The following is an 18372-nucleotide window of genomic DNA, read 5'->3' on the forward strand; positions in this document are numbered from 1 at the left end:
CGGCTACAGAAAGGTGCACACACCCACACTTCTTTTCGTGTACTTGCACAGAAACACACAAGTATCTTCTCATCAGTGGTGTTACCTACTGATTTCCCCTCAAGCTCAAAGAACTCTGCCGTCTTTTGAGAGATGAACGCCCTCGTCTCACTCATGCACTCACACACACACACGTGCTTTGACAGCTCCTAGGAGTAGTGAAACATTTATGAAGAGACTCAGATGCTGCTTTGCTGACCATCAGCGTTCTTATTCAGTAAATTTAAATCAAGCTGTCAGGAGAAGGAAACATTTTACCCCCTGTGTACAGCAACATCACACACAGAGGGGAATATGCGGAAACATTTATCTTTTAGTTCTGCTCAGATCTGAGTGCTCTCATGACAGACTTAAAAAAATGTGACTAAGGAGTTTGATTCATATCACAGCATGTTAAATGTGTTCGTGCTTTACAGATGTACTACAAAGATTCACATCAACTATGTGCTGCTTTTTGGTCAGTCAAGAATATAGATGGAGAAAAGCAGACTGAACAGTACTGGAAGGCATATTAAATGGAGAATAGTCTGTGAAGTCCTACATTCAGACTTTATTGTGGTGGATAATGTGTGCAAATTTTCTCCCAACACATTGTATAAATGACCAAAATCAACTATATAACTGACAATGTGAAAGGTTTCCATTTACAATAGAAGAGACATCATTCTGTACCTACTAAAAACACAGTGAGAGGTCATTTTGACTGATGCATACCCAGTAGAATCAGAAATGCTCTCATTTTGTTTGGATATCCTTTCTAAAAATGATGAAACCAAAAAGTAGATATTAAAACATATATGTAGACATGCTTGAATATCATCAAATTTATCATCAGCAACCTGTTTATTCTACATAAAAAAACACCAATATAATTCATCTAACAAGTCTGAACAGCAAAAAATTTGTATTAGCTGCTAGCTGGAGAAACAATCGAAAAATGAATTGAAAGTCATCTAGGTTTCTGATGTGGACCCTGGAAAGTCATCCAAGTTCCAGCTCTAAATGCTTCCATAAAGAATTCGTAAGGCATGTATAGCATGATTAGAACAGAGGGATTTCAGAGGAAACAAAGTGGCTATGATTTATGGTCAAAAGTTATTTAGCTTTGAGTAACAAGTGTCTCTCGTCATATATGACAACGCTGGTCTCAGAGATTCAAACCCTTTGAATTCTGAGTAAAATTAGTCAAAAACACCTATCCAGGAGTACCCAAATTAAACTGAAAGCTGTATTTAAACCATTTGGAGTACAAGCCAAAAACACACACACACACACATATATATATATGTATATATATATATATATAGTTGCAAGAAAAAGCATGTGAACCCTTTGGGATTTCTTGGATTTCTGCATAAATTGGTCATAAAATGTGTTCTGGTCTTCATCTAAGTCACAACAATAGACAAACACAGTCTATTTAAAATAATAACGCACAAAAATTGATGCATTTTCATGTTCTTATTGAACAAAACTTGTAAACATTCACAGTGCAGGGTGGAAGCAGTATGTGAACCTTTGGATTTAATAACTGATTGACCCTCCTTTGGCAGCAATAACCTCAACCAAACGTTTCCTGTAGTTGCAGCTCAGACCTGCACAATGGTCAGGAGGAATTTTGGACCATTCCTCTTTACAAAACTGTCTCAGTTCAGCAATATTCTTGGGATGTCTGGTGTGAATCGCACTCTTGAGGTCATGCCACAGCATCTCAGTCAGGCTGAGGTAAGGACTCTGACTGGGCCACTCCAGAAGGCATATTTTCTTCTGTTGAAGCCATTCTGTTGTTGATTTACTTCTATGCTTTGGGTCGTTGTCCTGTTGCAGCACCCATCCTCTGTTGAGCTTCAGTTGGCGGACAGATGGTCTTAAGTTTTCCTGCAAAATGTCTTGATAAACTTGGGAATTCATTTTTCTGTCAATGACAGCAATCTGTCCAGGCCCTGAGGCAGCAAAGCAGCCCCAAACCATGATGGCCCCTCCACCATATTTCACAGTTGGGATGAGGTTTTGATGTTGGTGTGCTGTTCCTTTTTTTCTCCACACATAGTGTTGTGTGTTCCTTCCAAACAACTCAACCTTGGTTTCATCTGTCGACGGAATATTTTGCCAGTAGTGCTGTGGAACATCTTTTGCAAACTTCAAACGTGCAGCCATGTTTTTTTAGGGCAGCAGTGGCTTCCTCCGTGGTGTCCTCCCATGAACTCCATTCTTGTTTAATGTTTTACTTATTGTAGATTTGTCAACACAAGTGTTAGCATGGGCCAGAAATTTCTGTAAGTCTTTAGCTGACACTCTAGGATTCTTCTTCACCTCAATGAGCATTCTGCGCCGTGCTCTTGCAGTCATCTTTACAGGACGACCACGCCTAGGGAGAGTAGCAACAGTGCTGAACTTTCTCCATTTGTAGACAGTCTGTCTTACCGTGGACACATGAACATCAAGACTTTTAGATACTTTTGTAACCCTTTCCAGCTTCATTCAAGTCAGCAATTCTTGATCGTAGGTCTTCTGAGAGCTTTTTTCTGCAAGGCATGGTTCACATCAGGCAATGCTTCTTGAGAACAGCAAACTCAAAACTGGTGTGTGTTTATTATATGACAGGGCAGCTTTAACCAACACATCCATCTTATCACATTGATTGGACTCCATAGACTGTAGAAAGAATTGGACAAACCTTGTGTGATGTTAGCCGTCTGCTTACAATAGGCTGACTCAAACTGCTTTGGAAGCCAATCCGTAGGGGCTTCCATATTGAAACCGCGGTCTCAACCAACCTCGGATCAACCTAACAACCCGCCCACCAAGCTTGACTTGCTGTCAGCTAGCTAGCATTCTGGTCGACAGAAACTTAGCTTCTGCCTGCCAAGCTATCTGTCAATCAAACAAGATGCACATCAGTCAACAGTGAAGTTTTTCCTAAATACAATCTAAACCATTGTTGTACAAAAAAATTCATCCCCCGTACAGTGAGAGCACATGAAGACATTAACTAATGAGTTACTTTTGGTTTTTTGACCCAGGCTGTAAACCAGTTTATTTCTAGTGTAAAAACCAGCTTTTTAATAGGTGATCATACAGGACTTCCAGTGTTCCTGCAGCCAGCCTCAAGTAGACACTCACTGCACCGCATTTTTTGCACTTCTATATTGGCTTCATTTTTCGGGACCGGAGGTTGCCGCCTGATCTGATTTGTAATGTGAAACAGGGCCTGTAGTTGACTGCAGGTGGGTGATATTTGCAAGAAAACTCAGCTGGACCAAAGCATGAAGCCATAGCTAGTTCAGATTCAAAGCTAATAAAAGAAAATGTTTCACACATCCATCTGGTAAAGCTCCAATAGACTGCATTAGGGAAAGGGCAGAGTCTTTGAAAAAAAAATCGGAGGGTGACTGGGTGAACGTTCTGTCACATCTTTATGGGTCAATCAGAGTAACAAAACACGAGGTATGCCACTACCAAGGAGTAAACTCCATAGATTGCTGCATAACGCAAACCATGGCGACTGTAGACATGTCAGTACACGACTTTTGTGGTTTTTGAAAAGAAAACAACTCTGTGCTGTTCTTTGTTCTTCTTTTAACAAAGAAATGTCAAGTTCTGAAAACTTACGCTTTAGCAGCATCCACGCTGTCTTCTGCCATAATTGCACCAGCCTCTTCCCGCTGCTTGCATACGTCACAACTCTGCTGCGCCTGAAAGTACTGCCCCTCAATGCTGATTGGTCCTGTCACTTTCCAACCGGGTTCAAACGGTTCAGACAGGAGCTTTGTAAGATGAATTTGACAGTAAGAAACACGGAAACCTTGGGGAATCCATCTGCTTTGCAAGGTTACAGAAAATGTGGATTTTGCATCAGTTTTGAGGAAAAGTTCAGGTGTTTTTAAACGAGACTGCAAAAAGGTTCGAGGTTGGCAGACATTTTTCTATAGCATGTCTAATAAAAGCCTGGGGGAAGAAACAATATTACAGCACATACAGTGGAACAACAACGGCAAATCTGACTGAAATCTGGGTGTCATAATTGAAGACGAGCTAACTTTCCAGGCTTATGTGGCCTCTGTCGCTTGGTCTTGCTGATTTACCCTCTGCAGTAAAGGGGTGCTTTTAAAAGTGTGGGGAAGTGAGCCTCCCCAAAGAGAAAATTATTATCTCCCTGGGCCCTCACCCTCATAAAAATATGATTTCAGCAAATATATTTTGAAACATTTCTGTCTCATCTTATGGCATTTTTATTTTAATTTTTTTTTTTATATATATTTTGGCCTGTATGTTTTTAAACATCCATCTTACCCAGGCAGTCAGTTTTTTTGTTTCAGTGATGAAATTCTTTCCAGTACTCCCTGATCATTCTGCTCAGTGCTCTAATTAAGTGGGAAATGAGATGAGAGTCTATGCAGTTGCTGCAGGATTACATAACTGCAGATCATCCTCCACCTTCAGCCTTGCCTGGTACTCACTTTTGATGATTATTGGTGCCAAAATCCTGCTCTTGCAGAGGCTGTCTGACTGTTTATGCTGCTAAATGTCTGTTACCTTCAGTGACCGAAATTCTTTTTACTTCTTGTCAAAAAATTCTCCTGGTTTGGGCCCTAGACTTTATGTATGTTTTGTCCCAATATGACCCCAGGTTTTTACACAGCTTTATGCTGTCATTAGCTTCTATATCTTTGTGTATTAAATGCTGTGACCACTGATCATCATCAGGACCAATGCAAGGAAAATCCTAAACTTAAGGGTCAACTCTATAATATTAGTCTCTACATTAACTATAAATCTGTCCATTTCTCCCCACGCACAGCAGATGATAGTAAAGCAAATCACCTTTTTCTGTTTTATGGTTCTGTGCTTGGGCTGCACGGCGGTGCAGGGGTTAGCGCTGCTGCCTCACAGCAAGAAAGTGACTGACTGCTTCCAGGTCAGGGCCTTTCTGTGTGGAGTTTGCATGTTCTCCCCGTGCACAAATGGGTTCTCTCCAGGTACTCCGGCTTCCTCCCACCACCAAAAACATGCACATTAGGTTAATTGGTGACTCTAAAATTGGCCGTAGGTTTGAATGTGAGCGTGCCTGGTTGTCTGTCTCTATATGTCAGCCCTACATCACTTTTCTCCTCTGTTGTCCCTCAGTGGTTGAATGAATTACCCTGCTTCATTTGATCTGCAGTCCCTTCCCACTTTCAAGAGAAAAATAAAGACCCAGCCCTTTAGTGAACACTATGCTCTCATTCCGCCATGCTGTAAATAAATGAATAGTTAAAAAATCTGCTTGCCAGCTGGTGGGCCCACATGTTTTTTTGAGGGGTTAACTTCTTTGCAGAGCTACAGTATTTCTTCCTTTTTTGTGAATGTGAAAGGGAAGTAACATAAAAAAACCTAGATGTTCAAGGTTTAAATAAAGTTATTTATTAACAAAAGTAAAGTTGGGTTGATAATAACCAAAGTGAGGCAACTAAGGACAAAAAGGTGCTGTGCAAAATGGAAAAACGAGAACAAAAAGAGACTCTAACCTAGAGTTATTCAACTAACTGAGTTTTAGCAAACAAAAGCAACCAAAAACCTAACTACCCTAATTAACAAAAGGAATTACAAAACAGCAAACAAACTAACAGATAAACAGAGTGTGTGTATAAGGTAACTAATTAGGCTATACAAAAACCACAAAAGACTAGTGCCTCAACAAAGTTACAGAGACACAATAGTTTAACAATAATGTCAACTAGCAAGAGGCACGTGCGCATGGCTGGTTACAGCTTGCTGCTGTCTTCTGGTGGCTGGCTCCTTTTATCCTCTGCACTCTCTTCTGGTTGGTGGATTAGGCTGCAGGACCTCCAGGCCAATCAGGCTTCTTCTACACAGGTGGATGGAATCACTGCAATAAGCCCATGCAGCAGGGGCAACCTGAGAGCTGCAGAGTGCCAGGCAAACAAGAACACTCACACACACTCACACACACACACTCAAATGGGGAGGTAAAGATTCCCAGACGGCGGCGGCCGTAACAGTGAATTAGTTGTTTTTTTGCAGTGAGTTATTATAGAAAAGTAACTCATTAGTAACTCATTGCAAAATGACACTTCACTACAGCAGAGATTATAAAATGTAACAAGCTAGCTAACAAGCTAACAAGGGGTTAGCACTGTTGTCTCACAGTAAAAAAGCTCTTCCCATGCATGTGTGGGTTCTCTCTGGGTACTCCCGCTTCTTCCAGACATTGTTTTAGGTGAATAGATGACCTTTATGATATCGTAGGTAACAATTTAGAGTGTGAGAGCGCCTGTTTGTTCTCTCTATGTCAGCCCCGTGACTGACTGTCGACCAGTCCAGGGTGTACCCCACCTCCCACCCAATGACAGCTAGGACGGGCTCCAGCCCCCCCGTGACCACAAATGAGATAAGTGGTGTAAAAATGGATGAATTATTCTTATTGTTGTATCACACTGATTTATTGTGTTTTTAAATGGATCCTCTTTATTTTTCAGTTCATAAAAGTTTGATGTTATGATGGAAGTTTCAGACAGAGATTGTCTGACAATAGTCTGATCTCTACTTACCAACCCTGCTTCAGTAGCTGAACTTCTAACCACTGCTGTTGAAACCAATAAAAACTCTTTTTCCTTCTAACTCCTGCTGCTAAACTTGTACGTCGGGACAGATTAAGTCAGAGCAAACGCTGAAGCTGAACTGAGCGTATTATCTTGAGCGCTGCAGGAGAACCTTGAACCAGCAGAGAGCATCCCTCCTTCAGCCCAAAGAGGAACTTTGCACTTGACCACACTGCAGAGCTTCGAAAGAGGCTGTCTGATTTGTGTACATGTTTCAGATTATTTTGCTTCTCCCTAAAAGGATTTATTCAAACAGTTTGAACTGTAAACTGTTAGCGTCACCCCATCCTGCTGCCACAGCACACTGTGCTCTGCAGCCTAAATGGACTCTCCCTTGTGTCTTGTTTGCTTTCACACATTTGCAGGTATGCACACAGGCGGCCAAGCGTGTGAAAAATACACACAGGCCTGCAAACACTCTCTAAGCAGTGGATGAAGTACGGACACGGGATTGCTTAAAATGTACACATTTTTTCACACATTTTGTGCTTGGGCATGTGGATGTAGCTCCTCTTATTTAATCTCAGCCCTTGAATCATTGAGTGGCGTGGCAGAAATACTCACCGGCCCATCTGTGTGTTGGGTGTGCGTGACCTGCACTCTAACCGATAGGCTTTGTCCATGGGTGAGCCAGATGATGAGCAGAGCAGAGCGGTAGTACTACTACTCCACACTGCTTATTGCCTTTCTCTCTACTCCACCTCCAGGCGCAGGCAGCCTCCTCTCTGTCTGTGGCATCAGGGTGGAGGTGGATTAGCGTTGTTTGGGGTCGGCAGGGCTTCTGTTTGCATGTGTGTGTTTATGTCTGCCCATCTGTGTGTATTCATTAGAGCCAGGAGCAGTGTGTGTGTAAATGAGTGTGGGTACTGTAGCAACAGAGGACAGTTCATTTGAGATCACAAGCTTTCTTTAGTGCTTCCCAAGAGGATGCTCTTGGGTCATCTACAAGGAGATAGTGGAAAATGCTCAGCACAATGCACTGCCATGCACCTAATCTGCAACAGTGAGTACATTCACAAGGATATTTACAGCCTTAATGCTCTCAGAATACACATTCTCAAATCAGCAGCTTAATTATATATCCTTGCTCTGCTTTTCTGGAGTGTTTTCCTGTTTCCTTTTCTTTCTGATTTTGAGGCAGGCGGGTGTGAAAAGAGAGTAAGCGTGTGGGTCGGGGTTGTAAGAATGTTGAGAGGAGCTCAGGGACACTTTCTCATTCAGAGCATGCGTGCGCTTTAGCTCTGAGATCATAAGATCAAGGGAAAGATATAGAGAAATGTTTCCAACAGAAGGAATATAACAATAGCAATTTGAAAGACGTAGAAATAAAAAACTTCTGCTGTGTACCCTACATTACAAAGTTTGAGCATTCCAGTTGAATGGTTGCACACAGTTAAGCCTCTGTTATTAATGCACTCCTCTTTTAGCGTTTATTTGGATGCAGTCACACAGAAAAAGCTCCCTGGCTTCTTGAATACAAATGAGCTGGTTTCTGTAATCTTTACCTTAGCCATCACTATCTTAGAGATATCCCGCACCCTGCATGGTGCCCGTCTGTAGCCTTTTTAATTTATCCTGACAAGTTTAACCACTGAAACACATTTATTTTCACAGGAGATGATAGATAATAGGGTGCAGCACTGTTCCAGGTGTTCTTTAGTTGAGATTATTTCTGTGGCTGCTTTAAAGTAGACACAGGGTTTAGGAGGTATAGGAAACAATTTTGTACATAGGGCTGTCAAGATTAATCAAATTAATTGCAATTAATGAAGATCTGCAATTACTGCACTAATATTTTTAATTGTGATCAATCCCATGCTTTATTTTTACATTTCAACACACTTGGGTTAAGGCCACAACAGCATCTCTTTGCAGCCACAGTGATGTAAATTGAGTCCACCTCTCGCTTCACTTTAAAAAATACGCTGACTGCTCAGCAGACATGTCAGAAGTCTATGTTTAAATCTTCAATCTCAAATCATAGGTCTGTACCCAAGGAAGTCAGTTACCCTTGGTTTAAGACAGTAGAAAAATCCAAAACGGCATGAAAACAGTTTAAAATGAAAACAGTGGAATTTTAAAATATGATATAAAGGGTGAAATTAATCACAATTAACTGCATAAATTCTGAGATTGACTGCAATTAAAAATTGTAGTGTTGTTCCAATTTTGATACCAGTATTGTAAATATGTCCAATACTGTTTAAAATGCAGGTATTGATATTGGCAAGTACACCAGTTTATGCACCGATCCGATTGGTTTAGCTTTATATTTTGTTTTGTTTAGCCATGCTAAATGTTAGCGCTATAAACCAGAAACCAATTCTTCCTCCCTGCCACTGTATGCCAATGCTGCAGCAAAGGATGGTGTCTGCGTGACTGTTTTTCTCTGAATGTGATTGTTAAACAACTTTCAGACCGGCGCTGTCTTACACAACAAGAAGTGACACAGTTTATCAAAAGTTAAACAACTTTTGAATCATTGCCCCTCACTGGTTTTTCCTCTTGATGCTAGCCGTCGTATTTTCCCACTGATGCTATTGATGCCTTTGAATCCCGTGTGGCAGCATTTTCGACAAGCCCGGAATGCATGTGACTTTGATTACTGCTAGCTCAAATGCTAACCGCCATATTGTTACCCTCTGTGTCTGTCAGCCAATAGCCGGCTGTTCCGTAATCAAGTGATGCTGCCCAAAATAGCAGAAAGGAGGGATATTCAATGCACTTGATGATTTCTACAACTGTATAGACTAAATACATATCTGTATACAATTGTTAATATGCAAGTTGTAAGTTTTATATTGTATTTGGAAAAGTGTAATAAAGTTTGTATTAAAAAAGAGAGATAGAGAGAGCCTGTGATGCAGCTCCCTGTATTATTCTTATTTTAATATTTAGCAGCAAAACTGAATAATCAGCAGGAAAACAACTTTAGGGTCACAGAGAAGCTGTACATTTACAATTTTATTTGTTGAGCCACGTTCTGAGTCAAATATAGGTCTAAAATAATTTGCTAGTCTGAACAGTCAGTTCAGAAAGTTCAGATCAGTGCTTGGTATAGGCCGATACCAAACACTTTGTACCAGAATCATATCGGGAAGGAAAAAGTGGTATTGGAACATCCCTAAAAAACTGTAATCTTTTGACAGCCCTAATTTAAAGGCATAATAGTATGAGCACGTTTAAAATTGATTTTGCAGATTTAAAGTACATCCTAACAAAACATACTTTGACTAAGGACTTTCTAAAAATGAGTGAAGTCAAACTCCCTCTGGGTTTGTTGTTCTCAGCTTTGTTTTCACACTGAAAGGATGGCCTTTCCTTCAGCTTGTTTATCTTTCACCCAAACATGCTTTGTAAATGTTTTTCCTTTCAAGGGAACCTCTCCTTATCCTACCATTAGCCCTACCAGCATGCAAGGCAAGAGAGACAGCCCCACTCAAAACCATGGAAGCACATGGAGAATAATGTGACACATAACTGAAGAAAACAATCTGAACTAAAATATATCAAAGACTAAATCAACTTTTGGCTGCATATCTGAATGGAGATTCATCCATCTTTTCTTCCACTTATCTGGTGGTAAGTCAACCCAGACACTTTGCAGCTCCTCCTGGAGGGTTCCCAGGGCAGATGGGATATACAGTGCCTATTAAAAGTATCCTCCATTTATTGATTTTATAAATCAATCATGGTCAATATAATTTGGCTTGTGACAAAAAGTAGAAACAGTAGAAATAGAAATATTCTCACCCTTTGAAGTGATGGACCTATTTCAACAGAGGCCCAGCCAATTAGTGCTAGTAGTCTCACAATGAGTGAAATGGGGATCACCTGGGTGCAGTCACTAGTGATTGTAGTAAAAAGACACCTGTATCTGGAAGGTCCAGTCACTGGTTAATCAGTATTCCTGGCTACCATTACACCTTCTAGACAAAAGAACACTCCAAGCAACTCGGTTAAATATATTTTCAAGAAATGGAAGCAATATGGCACATGTGTAAATCTGCCTTGATCAGGTTGTCCTCACAAATTGAGTGACCGTGCAAGAAGACTATTAGAGTGGCCATTAAGACACTTATGACTGCTCTGAAGGAGTTAGAAGCTTCAGAAGCTGAGATGGGAGAGACTCTGTGTACAAAAACTGTTGCCCAGGTTCTTCACCAGTCAAAGCTTCATTGGAGAGTGGCAAAGAGAAGGCCTAAGTCTTCAGCCATCCAAAGGAGAAATCTCATTTCGACTGCCTGCTGTATCTGAGATTTCTTTGTTTCAGGCATAACTCAATGCTCATGACCACAGGTGCGGGTTGGAACAAAGATCGACTGGTAAATTGAAAGCATTGCCTTCCAGCTCAGCTCCTTCTTTAACATGACGGTGGTACAACGCCCACAATACTGCTCATTCTGCACGCATCTGCTTGTCAAGCAAATGATCCATTCCTCACTCAGGAACAACGCCATAAGGTACTTGAACTCCATCACTTCACTTGGGGCAAAGATTCACTTCACCACCCGGAGGGATCAACCCACTGTTTTCTAGAGGAGATTTGTGGTCTTTGACTTGGAGGTGATGAATCCCATCCCAGCTACTATATGCTCAGCTACAAAACACTCCAGGGACTGCTGGAGGAAGAAACCAACAGAGCAACATCATCTGCAAAAAGCACAGAAACACTGAGTGAGGAGTGGCTGAGAGGTCACTGAGGTTTGTTTTGAACTGAGATGGTTGCTTACATGTGACATCTACTAGTAATCTACTTTAAAGTGACAGTCTATATTTAAAAGGCTTACCAGCGTATGCCACCAAGGTTTAGCTATTACACCCTTTAACTATGCACCAATATCCAAATACCTCTAAACCTACCTTACTTTTTTGCTATTTTGCTTTGTGAAATAGGAAACTGAAAAACTAGGAGCTTTGTAACATTTATCTTTGTAAAATATTTACTGAAAAGGCTATAATAACTGCAAGAGGCAGCTAAAAATCTAGCTAGTTCAAAATATGCTAATGCTAATGTGTCCCATAAGAGCCTTCTTTTTTGTTCCAGTTTAAGTAAAGACAGGTTAAATTCTGTTCAGACTCAAGAGTGGAAAGAGCTACTGACCACTAACTTTCTGTTAGCCTGTTATCTCACCTGCTCTGGAAAAGATATCAAACACATTAGCTTGTAGTTGTTAAAGGTAATAGCAAATAGTTGCTAACAAGCTAAGGTAAGCATAATTTGCTAGAGTGGGGCAAAAGGAATTCAATAGCCAAAGTGGGTAAAAGTGAGTTCATCAGTTCACACTTAACAAGCTGGGTAACTTTAGCTTAAATGCTAAATAGCTAAGTTACTAAGAGTACACATGAGTTCACAGCTAACTTGGTGAACAGGATAGTTCTTTGAATTGGTGTTTTGTGTTATCTTCCCTCAAAGAAAGAACACTGACCTACTTTTACAGACGTAAAAAACAGATGAAATTCTGCTGCAGTAAAACTTTAACCACACCCACTCAAGTTTTAATTCAGCCGCCATCACTCATGGGCAGTCACGGCCGCAGCTCCTAAACGCTCCCAGCTGCAGCTAATTCTTGGTAATCAAGATCTCCTCACCTGGTGATGAACTTTCAGACACCGTAATAATACTCCAGCTTCTAGCCAGGTAACCTGGCTTCTCTTCAACCTTTGACTCTAGAGATTTTTCTGTGAGGTTTTTTTGCCTTGTGTAACTCCATTTTGTCCTCTTTTTTTTTTTTTTTTTTTGCAGTGTCTCAGTCTTTGCTAACTGTACTTCTGCCAACCATCAGCCAGTACATTCACTGTTGTTTGCACTATTGTTAAACTCCTTTAACCATTCTGTAATAGGTTAGTTATCTTCTGTACTACTTTGTTGATTACAATTGCTGTAGAGTTGTTTATGTTTCGTTCATCATGGTGTGCATAATCATCATTTAGAGTTAAATGAAAACACTCTGAAATACTAGAAATACTCTGCAAGCAGAGTAAATTTTACTTTGAATAAACTGGGACCAAATGTTATATTTTTAAAAGTAATATTGTATTCAATTTGAGTCATATTTACTTAGGTGAATTTACTGTGTAAGGACATTTCAGGGACAACACAATCCAGGGGCAGGTCTCTTAAAATGGGGACGGTACCTGACATTCATCAATTTAATGTGACCTATTTTATTGACTTTTTAATATTTTGGTGTCTTTTACTGTGTTGATTGTATTTCTTCTATTTATTGCCTCATTCATAATTGCTTTATTGCTCTTATTCTACTTTTAATATTTTTGCTGTGGTTAATGCTGGGAGACTCTGGCTCACTTGGTTGTCTCACAGTAAGAAGGGTTCATTCCCCAGGTACCACAGCTGCATGCCAATGTGTCTTCGTCAAAATGTGTGTTGAGACACTGGAGTGAAGAGCAGTGCAAGTGGCGGCGGAAATGGTGGTATTCATGTGAATGATGTGGCAGCGTGAGGTGGGACAAATAAACCGTGGAATGAATGTGGCAGATAATTTTGCAGATGTAATAGGCAAACATTATTTTATTTTTAAAGAACTTGTGTATTATTTAAAAGTATTAGAAGTCTACACAAAGGGCCTTTAAGAATGGCCTGAGGGACCTGACCTGGCACCTGGGCCACCAATTGAAAAGCCTAGTTGTAGCCTGTCGTTTGTTTCAGGTAACACAATTTTTTGGAAGATTGCTGTTGTTGGAGGAAGTGCTGTGTATTAACAAGGCGCTAATATACTGCCAGCAGCATTTGAAACAGTTTTCTTGTGTCGTTAGCGCCTGTAGTGTTGCTAATGAGGTGTTAATTGTCAGTGAAATTGGGTAACACCTCGTGGATTGCTAAGATGCTGACACATTCCTCATCAATGAAACTTATTTTATGTTAAAACTGATAAAACTTTCAATTAGAGAAGGAAATATTTGTGCAGTAAACACATTAAACTTTTCTCATTCCTTCATTATTTTCATTTTTTTCTGCAGTATTTCTCTGCTGTACTGGGCTCTGACTGTCTATCGCTCTTCTTCTTTCTGTCATGCTCTCTCCCCTATCTTAAATATATTTTTTCCTCACTCGGCCTGTTTGGTTTTGTTGTTGGAGATCTTAGTGATTAACTGCCAGTGTGAAGCATTTGAGGGCATGCAGGCGCAACTAGCAGAGACCCCTGTGGCTTTGGAAAAGCAAATGAAAAACATCAGCTGCACAGGCCTCTAAATGGAGTTTGAAGACCTCCCTTTTTCCTATCTAATGGTCCCTGTGATACTTCCCCTAAGGCCGGCATTCTGCGAGACTTCCAACACAACACTAAGAGACGAACAGATGAAAGTGCTTTCGACAGTGAAGATGCCTTTTATGGCAAAGTTTGGTTCTGTTATAGTCTGCATTAGCACTGACAGAATCCACTCTGAGATGTCTTAACCCTTGGACCCGGATTTTTTACCCACAGAGATAGGAACTGAAAGAAAATAAGGAAGAATAGCTGTGTCAGACAATGAAGCTTAAGTTTCCCTAATTTTTAAAAAATCCTTTGTGTGTAGGCACTTAATCTGACCTGCAAGACTCAGTATTTGCATTATCTTGCATAATTGAATCTCTGAGTAATTTGGAAGGAATTAATATTAATCCGTTCCTGTGGCAAGTCTGCAGTGCCTTCAGGAGCTCATAGAGACACACACCGGAGAAAACATGCAAAGACACTTAAAATATTCAGTATCACAGGGAAGGTAGCTAAATGGTGCTTTGCAGAGTTTGGTTTAAGAGCCCTCAGGGTCCTGAGTACATTTTGGGAGAGGTGTGATAAAGTAGAGTTTAACACCATCCTCCAAATTAAAGGCACTGTTTGCTTAAAATAACAAATTACACTCTTTCACAGCAGCCAAGAAAACAGAAGCAGCATATTTAAGTCACCACAGTGCAGCAGAGCTTGTATACATGCCCCATGAAATATAGGACATATAGATTAATATCTAAACAACACCCAGAATACTTTGCATTAAAGTCCTCAGAGGGTAAACGTTTCTTGTGGCAATTTGCTGAATCTTCCAATTATTGAGGAAATAACAGAGAGGGACTACGGCAAGCCTGCGGGTTCAAAAAATAAAGATTTACCCTTTAAAAATGCATATTTCAATTCAAATCAAATGATAATGCTTTCATGGTAGCATGATATAAAACAGCTCAAAAACAGTGCACAAACGCTACTCTATTATTTAACTCAGCTGAGATGCAAAAGGACACAAGGACCGATTCAAGCGTCGATTAACATCCTTGCCGATGGTTTCGTTTTTTTTAAAATATATACTTAGTAATCTTTTAAGCAAAAATAATAATAATAATAATAATAATAATAAAACAAAAATCCTACTAGTGTGGTGTCATGTAAGTGATAACGCACTGGTATACTATTCTGACTGGCTGCACTGTGTCATTTAAGTCCCACAGTGGACCAGAATTGGGAAAAGTACTAGACTATTGTACTCAAGTAAAAGTAAAGTTACTTTCCTTAAAAAGTACTTAAGTAGAAGAAAAAGTAAAGCTCTAAAGATCTACTCAAGTAAAAGTAAAAAGCAAGTAATTTAAAGTTTACTTAAATTACTGAGGAGCTACTTGTGGGTATTTGAAATATATTTTGGTGAAATATAATCTTTCTTTAATTTGCAGGATAAACAAGAGAAGATAAATCTCCAACATGGTTGTTTATTAATAAGTATTATTTAACCCACAGTGAAGTACAATAGGATGAAATGTGGCATTATTCTCTCACTATTTGACACTGACCCTCATGTGTTGTAATCAAATTTGTCAAACTTGTAACTCTTTTCCTGTTGTTTGCAGAAAGCTTAAACCTCCTCATTTTGGGTTTTAATATTTAATTTTACTAAGTACTTTATGCTTTTTAAAATGTAACTAAGTACAATACTTCCTCCAAATATATACTTCAGTAAAAATAAATGTAGTGGTTTTAAAAAGTACTTTAAAAAGTACAAATACACACAAAAGCTTCTCAGTAACTTGAGTAAATTTAATTAGTTACTTTCCAGCCCTGCAATGGAAACTCTCTAAGCAGCCTTGTTTAAATAATTTTTCTTCATCAATATGAATACATTTTCTGGTTGCATTTATGTTTGTCTAACTCTAAAATATTTCCTTATTGGCAAGAACAACAAGAGAATAGATCTCCAACTAGATTGTTCTGGTAAAGTCACACCTCTATACAAAAGTAAAATACACAACAAAATTGACAGTGTTTTACTGAGCTTAAGAACCACTCACCTCTAATAGAGTCCAGTCCTGTTCATGTTCCTGTCAAAGCTGGGTCTTAAAGAGTGTGAAATGTTGTTGTCTTGTAAAAAGAAGCTTCTTCCCATGAATGGGCTGATAAGAACTGCTGTCTGGGTAACAAAAACTCTCAACCATCTTGCCCAATGGGAAGTCTGCCACATACACAGATGTGTGCCGGGGTTAAACTTCACTGATTAAACCCCTGATTTTATAAAACTGCTTAACCAAACTAATATCAACTTGATCTATTTACATATGATTTATTTTTATGTCAACAAGAGGTTACTTCGTGATCTTGATTGTTTACATTTGAATGCAACATCATTCATGAAATATTTACCTCCAGCTTTCTTCATATGGTAAATTGCTCCCATCATAGTAAAAATATCTTTTTAAAATGAACGCCTGATCCTGATTTGGACATGGGCTGCCCTTTGACATGAGAGGTCTGCTTGTTTGGTTGAGGAGCAGCAATAAAAGGCATCTGCGATTAGGTACACTGGTGGCCCAGACCATGGCGTATATAGGGATGTCAGTGGACATGCAGTAGAATGAATGTCAGGACATAACAGTGTATGTATTAATTTATGTTTATGTGATTTAACCTCCATATTTAACATAATATCTGATTTAAAAAAGACCAACAGATAGGACTCATACATTTTTAAAAGTTGAGTTCTCACTCAGCAGGAGAAGGTTGAAACTCGTCAGCACACCATTGAAGATAAACCTCACTCTCTTTCTCTCTCTCTCTCTAGACTGGACTCCCCTACTGATGCCGTTTTACATGTTAAACAGATCTGATTTAAGAATAGCCTTCTTTTGGATCCATTTGTTAAGCTGAGGTTAGATGACAAGTTTAAAGCATGATTATAGCCTCTTCTACCAGCTGTAGGACTTTATGACCTACCTGCACTTAAAATTGATTGTCTTATCCAGTGTAGTGTGTCAGAGTGAATGACAATCAAGGCCATGTTTGGTACACCTCAAAACCTCCTGGTAGAAAGTCTAGTCAGTTCATCCAGTGAAGGAGTAAATGCATGGGTAAAATAGAGTCAATTCAAAATGCAAGCTGATGCATTGTGCCCTATGATTATCATTTGAGTGTGAGGATCATCCTTCCATATTTAACTATATGGGTTACTGGTTATTAGTCTCAGTGTAAATGTTGAATCACACTGAATAATTTCAGCAACAAACTGAAAATTTATGAAATCAGATAAACTTCTTGTTGGCAGAGGACAGTGGGAGTCCTGAGGTGCAAGAAAGAATTGGAAATGAAGCAGGCACAAACTTTTTCATTGTTCCAGAGCAAAATAAAAACAGCTAAGCTCCCAAGGGTAAGGAAATGTTTGTGCATATGCTGATAACAAAAGAAAGCATCGATCTGGGAGTGTTTTGTCTCCTCTGTCACCAGGTGGAAAAAGTTTTGCATTTTATTTTCTCTGAATGTATTGCTGCACTGCTTAGGCTTTTCTTAACACTGAACTAACCCTCTAACCTTTTTCTTTTACAGTTTTGGACTATTTTGGGATTTTTCCCTGTGTGGGTATTAACAGTTTGGAGCGAGGCAGAAATGTGAGGCCGGTATATCCCAAGTGTAGTTTTGCTCTTTCCATCACTCAATACAACTTAAAATTGCATGGTAGCATATGAACTTGTGCATTTCTACAGCATGTAAGTGTTTCTAACATCTTTACACTGCATTTCAAAGAGCGTTTTTTATCTACCATCAATATCCAAGCACCTCTCAGGTGTATAAAAAAGAATCTGGGGAGATTGACTGCGAGACATGCTGCTTTATTTTTAAATTATTTTAAGAATAATCTTAGGGACTAGCATAAAGTAAAATATTGGTGTGCTCACTGGTGCCTGAAAGAACTGAAGAGGAGATCAAACAGCCTCAAGGCATATTACGCTCCTCTGTGTGGCATTGTTACCTGATTCTCCAGTCTGGAGCCAGGAGCCCTTCACAGGGAAATTTGATATTCGGCATTTCCTGCAGAGAGCTCCTCTACCATCAAAATTAAAGCACAGATCCATTTTAAATAAGAATATTTATTGTTTATCTTATTAAATTGAGCAGCTGTAGTTCAAATTTGTAAACACGACTTACTTTCCTCAAGGCTAAAGCTAAAAGATTCTGTTTTTTAATTGCTTATGCAATTCAAAGGTCTCAGGAGAAAAAAAAAACATGAATCTGGTCTATTCATTCAGTCTAACAGCATGATTTTGATTAGATTTGTGTTTGAAAGAAGAAAACCTAAGTAATTCAGCACATATTTTAAGCTGCAACAATGGCAATACATAATAATTGTATAGGAGTTTTAATTTTCTGGTCATCTTATTTCCTGGTCTGTAATCATCATCTTTTTGATTTCCTTGTTGGGCCATAGTAATCACTCTCAGCATAAAACAGAAACCATGCACGGCCTCTGCTTGGTGGACAAA

This window comes from Cheilinus undulatus, linkage group 6, assembly GCF_018320785.1.
Source record: "Cheilinus undulatus linkage group 6, ASM1832078v1, whole genome shotgun sequence".
NCBI classification, from domain to species: Eukaryota; Metazoa; Chordata; class Actinopteri; order Labriformes; family Labridae; genus Cheilinus; species Cheilinus undulatus.